Here is a 5,734-nt window from a genome sequence, read left to right on the forward strand (position 1 = left end):
AGGGGGGGGTCCAATCACAGCCCAGCTCCTTTGAGCCCCAGTGCACCATGGGGAATGTAGTCTCTGGCCTTTACAGAAGCCACCCTCCATGCAACACTCTCTTTCTATTACAGTATTTTTTTTGCATTATGAATCTTTTTCCACCACTCCCTTCCTCCTCCTCCTCCCTTTCGCAAGCTCTTGGCAAGCTGGAAGGGGATGCCAGGCAGCTGCTGCCACCCAGCGACTACAACTCCCAGGGGGCCTTGCGTTTGACAGCTGGGGAGCCCACCTCCAAAAGGAGGGAGGGAGGGAGGGAGGGAGGGAGGTGGGTGTTTTAAAAAATGGAGCTGGGGGAGGAAGAGGGGGATGGAAGGGGCGTTTTAATCCCAATATAAATGGCATTGCAAATCGAAGCATCCTTTTGGAGTGATGATTGCTTTCCTGGAGGGAGCAGAGCATCTGCAAAGCAGGCATCGCTTCTGCTGCTGCTGCTGCTGCTGCAGCCCCGAAGCAGGTGCCAGGGCCATCCTTCCTCAAGAGGTGAAAAAGGGGGGGCCCAGGTGGAAAGGCCAAAAGGGTCTCCACTCAGATCCCTCCCCCCCCAGGAGGGAAAAGCCCAGCCCTTTGGCTTCGAGGCTTCCTCTGGGGTTCCTCTTTCAAATGCCAGCCTTGGATCATGAGATGCTCTGATCAGGACCAGAGTATTCCTGAGCATGTGCAAAGAGGAAGCTTGCTTGCTTGCCTGCCTTCTTTCTCTTTCTTTTCTTTCTCTCTCTCTCTCTTTCTCTCTTTCCTTCCTTCCTTCCATCTCTCTCTCTCTCTCTCTTTATTTCTCTCCTCCCTCCCTCCCTCCCTTCCTCTCCTTCCCATCTTCCTTCCTTCCTTCCTTCTCTTTATTTATTTATTTATTTTCTCTCCTCCCCTCCCTCCCTCTCTTCCTTCCGCCTTTCTTTCTTTCCTTCCTTCCTTTCTTTTTCTTTCTCTCCTTCCTTCCTTCCGTCTTTCTCCTTCCTTCCTTCTTTCCTTCCTTTCCCAGAAATGAGTTGAGGGAGATGGACTCTGATTTCCAGGCAGGACACACACACACACACACACACATCATCATCATCATCCTCTTGTTGGTGGCTTCAGAGTTGGACCTGCGACACTCTCCACTCCCACTAGGCAAGACTGCCACTAACAAGTCTGGGGATATTTCTTTTTCCCTTATGTGTTCTGCTCTGGACCTACAACAAACTACAGTTCCCAGAATCCCACAGCCTGGAACCATCAGTTAAAGCGGTGTCAAAGCGGATTATTTCTGCAGTGTGGATGCAGCTTGAGAGGCTGCGCGCAAGTCCCACCTGGGGATTTTACAGGGTCCAGAGCCTCCTTTCTTGGACTGGGAGCTCCTCTGGTCCATCCCTGGGGGGCTTCCAAGGCGAAAGTGTGGGCAGACGGACCACATAAGGACCAGCAGCTTGGATACTACATCTTCCAGGGAGAGGGGGGTCTGAAAACCGCCCCTCCCTCCCAGTCAGAGGTGCATGGATAGGATAGGATAGGATAGGATAGAATAGGGAGAAGGGTGATGTGAATGAAATTGAGATAGATGGATGGATGGGTGAGTGGGTGGGTAGATAGATAGATAGACAGACAGACAAGCAGGCAGATAGGTATGTAGGGACGAGGGGAGGGGAGGATGTGGATGCAATTTAGATGGGTGGGTGGATGGGTGGGTGGGTGGGTAGACAGACAGGGAGGGAGGATGTGAATTTAGATAGATGGTTTTTCTTTTAGGGAGGGGAGTCATTGAATGCAAGGAAGGAAGGAAGGAAGGAAGGAAGGAAGGGAAAGCACAGAAAGGAACTGCACACAATTGAAAAAGGAAATATTTATTTATGGGGGGGTAATTGATTTCAGGGAAGGGGAGAAAGGAAGGAAAAATGAAGCACAGAGAAGCACAGCCCACAACTGGAAAAAGGAAATGTTTATTTACTTGTTTATTTATGGAGGAATCATTGACTGCAGGGAAGGAAGGAAAGGAAGAAAAAAAGCTAAGAAAAGAACGACACACAATTGAAAAATGATTTATTTATTTATTTATTTATTTGGGGGGAGACTCATTGGCTGCAAGGAAGGAAGGAAGGAAAGCACAGAAAAGAACAGCACACAATTGAAAATGAAGATATATATATATATAGTGTGTGTGTGTGTGTGTGTATGATCTACTACATACAAACACTGCACACAACTGAAAAACGAAATATATGCATGCACACCTATGCATATATATGTGTGTGTGTTCAATATCTATAGATACACACATATACATATATGCATCTGTGTGCACTGTGCATGTCTTTCCTTTTTCAATTATGTGCAGTTCCTTTCTATGCTTTTTCTTCCCTTCTCTTCCCTGCAGTCAATGAGTCCCCCCCAGAAGAAAACCCTCCTCTGCCCCCCAATTCCTGGCTGCCAGAGATATAGTCTGCCCTCCCTTTCCAATTTATTCTTTCAAGGAGAGAAAACAAGCCCTGAGCATTGCTGGAGCATCTCACAAGGGAGAGACTGAGCCTCCAAAGGAGAGATAGAGGGTTCGGGGCTATGCTCAGGATAGGTGAGGGATTGGGGCCTGTCCATGGAAAAGGAAAGGCCTCCCCAGGTTTGTTCATCTGGATGGTTGCAATGAGCCTCCATGGCCAAAGACAGTATAGCTTTCCTTATTAGTTCCCTGCAGGGAAGGGCCTTTTTTGCTGACCTAGACCAGATTTGTATTTGGGGGCCTGTAAACTCTCCCTTCAAAGGAAATTGGATTCCAATTCCTATCAGCCCCAGCCAACAGAGCAAATGTCCAAGAATGATGTGCGAGCCAGTGGAGGGAACAGGAATGATGGTACGGACAATAGGAGGACAACATCTAGAGGCCCACACATTCATACCGCCTCCTGGCTTAGTCATTCACCAAAAGCGCATTGGACGAAAGGTGTATTTAAATGCATTAATGAAATGGAGGCCTCCGTGCTCAAGAGACTTCGGGTGCATCTAGTTAGTTGGCAGTGAGCACTCAAACCATGCTCAGAGACCCTCTTTCTCCCTGCCGCCCAGAGATTGCTGGCAAACCTGTGGCCCTCCAGACGATTTGACGATTATGCCCTCACCGTTGGCCAGGATAACTGCGGTGATGGAGTTCGGCATCATCTGAAAGGCCTCTGGCAGTGAGAAAAGAGGCTCCAGAGTGAAGATTAAGCCCTCCTGGGCTTTTGTTCCTTTCGCCCACACACTTTTGGAAGACCAGCTGGCAATATCCAAAAAGGAAGAAAGATGGCAAAACCCAGCAGAGGAAGGAACTGCAGTGCCACCCTGTGGGAGGCCTTTGGGCAGCCCTGGCTGCTTGCTTAGCTGCCAGCCAGCCACAAGCCTTCAGAAAGTGGGTACACAAGAGACTGGAGCTCAGAAATTTTGCAGGCACTGGTGCGATCCATTACCTATTTCATTGTGGAAGGAAAATCAAGCATCTGTTCCATGTGGCTGGGATCCTGTCGGTTAGGCCCAGAGTTGCCAGATCTCAGGGCCTGGCCACAAGTCTCCAATTTTCATGGGACGTCTCTAGCCAAGAAAACAAGGCAGGCTACACAGTCTCCAGTTTTGGGAGGCTTAGCTCCAGGCAAGAGGGAAAGAATGTAAGCAGATCTCCAGCTCAAAACCAGTAGAGCACATTTGCTCCAATTTCCAATGTTTAACTAACCGGTTGCAAAGCTTGCAAAGGCTCACCAAGGAAGCTTAGGTATTTCTTTAGCTTCTTTCCCTCTCACTCATCACGATGCCAGGTCTCACTTTCTACTCTGCTCTGAATCCAGCTTTTGGCAAGACTAAAGCTTTCTAATCCCATCCCAACACTCGTCGTGTCTCCATATCCATGAGCTCTTTATCCACAGATTCAAGCATCCACGGCGTGAAAATATTCAAAAGTGGTATACAGTCCAAAAAAAGCAAACCACTATTTTCTTAGAGAGATCTTGTAGCACCTTTGAGACTAACTGAAAAGAAATTGGCAGCATGAGATTCTGTAGACTTCAGTCTACTTTCTATTTGTAAGCCGCTCTGATAGCCTTTATTATTATTTTACTATCCATTGTATTTAATGAGACTTGAGCATCTACAGATTTTGGATTCCACGGTGGATCCTAGAACCAAACCCAAGCGGATACCAAGCTGTACTAGCATAAACCAACAAGGACCTCGAACAATTGCTGAAGCTCATGGAGGAAAGCACCAAGGTAGGATCAATGCTAAACATTAAGAAAACAAAAAGTAATGACCATGGGAAAGCTATAAGCAGTCATCCTAGAAAATGAGGAAATAAAGTCAGAGTTCCCATACCTTGGATCAAATCTAGATTGGAACGGAGAGAGCAGACAAGAAATCAGATGGAGACTAGGAATGGGAAGGACAACCACGAAAGGAAAAGACAAGGTCCTAAAGTGCAAATGTTTAACTCTGAACACTAAAGTGAGTATTGTATTTCTAGACGCAAGAGTCGGACAGTGACCAAAACAGAAAGAAAATAAACTTATTTGAGATGTGATGCTAGAGAAGAGTGCCAAGGATGCCATGGGAGGCCAAAAAGACAAGCCAATGGCTCCATGAACAGATCAAGCCTGAACTCTCCCTGGAAACCAGTTCGATTTAAACAGCACAACTCCCATCTCCGCTGAGTAAACACACACATACATGGCTTCAAAATGGGTTATTATATTACTGGCTTTATTTGTTATTTATTATATAATACAAATATGTGGGATTCTTTGATACAAAACATTTGGAAATAAGATATAAAATACCTCCCCTTAAACCCTTACTATTTTCACATCCAGGCAGGGTGGTTGGGAGAGGACAAGTCTATCCACGCTGCAATTATTGCCGTCCAAGATCACTTCAAGGGTCAGGGCTCCATCCTATGGAAGCTTGGGATCTGTAGTTTGGTGAATGCCTTGCTAGACGGCTTTAGTGCTGTGGCTTTCAAATGCTGATCCTCCTGAACTTCAGATCCTCAAATCTGGATTATCCATGTGTTGTTGTTTATGCGTGCCTGCAAGTTGTTTTCTTGGCAAGATTTTCCAGAGTGGGTTTTTTATTGCTTTCCTCTGAGACTGAAAGTATGACTTTGCCAAGGTTACCAGTAGGTATCCATTGCTCAACTAGGATTCGAACCCCGGTCCCCCCAAGTCCTAGTCAAACATCCAAATGGCTGCATCACACGGGCTCCTTATTAGCCATATTGGTGAGGCATTCTGGGAGCTGAAGTCTAAAACATCTGGAAAAACAGAGGTTGAAACCCACTGCTCAAAGGTTAGATCCATTATATCAGGATCCCTTGGGAACTGTGCTTCAAAGAGCTGCAGCTCATCTCCTTTTCTCAGGATACTACAGAAATGGTAGCTCAGTGCAGATCAGCCCTAGAGCTGTCTGGTGTATACTTCTCTGTCTCCACCACCAAATCCCATGATTCCATAGGATGGAGCCATAACATGCTATAGTGGTATCAAGCAGCAATAACAACGTAGTGTGAATACACTCAGAAACTGTTTGCCTCGCCTTTTCCTCCTCCTCTATGGGTGTATCTACACTGCCCACGACTCTATCCTACAGAATCCTGGGATTTGTAGTTTGGCGAATGTGACTTATTGGTTTGAGTTTTGGATTGTTAATCTAGAAACCAGGGTTCGATTCCTAGCTCAGCCATGAAACCCAATGGATGACCTTGGGCAAG

Source organism: Sceloporus undulatus, chromosome 9 (genome assembly GCF_019175285.1).
Source record: "Sceloporus undulatus isolate JIND9_A2432 ecotype Alabama chromosome 9, SceUnd_v1.1, whole genome shotgun sequence".
Taxonomy (NCBI): Eukaryota; Metazoa; Chordata; class Lepidosauria; order Squamata; family Phrynosomatidae; genus Sceloporus; species Sceloporus undulatus.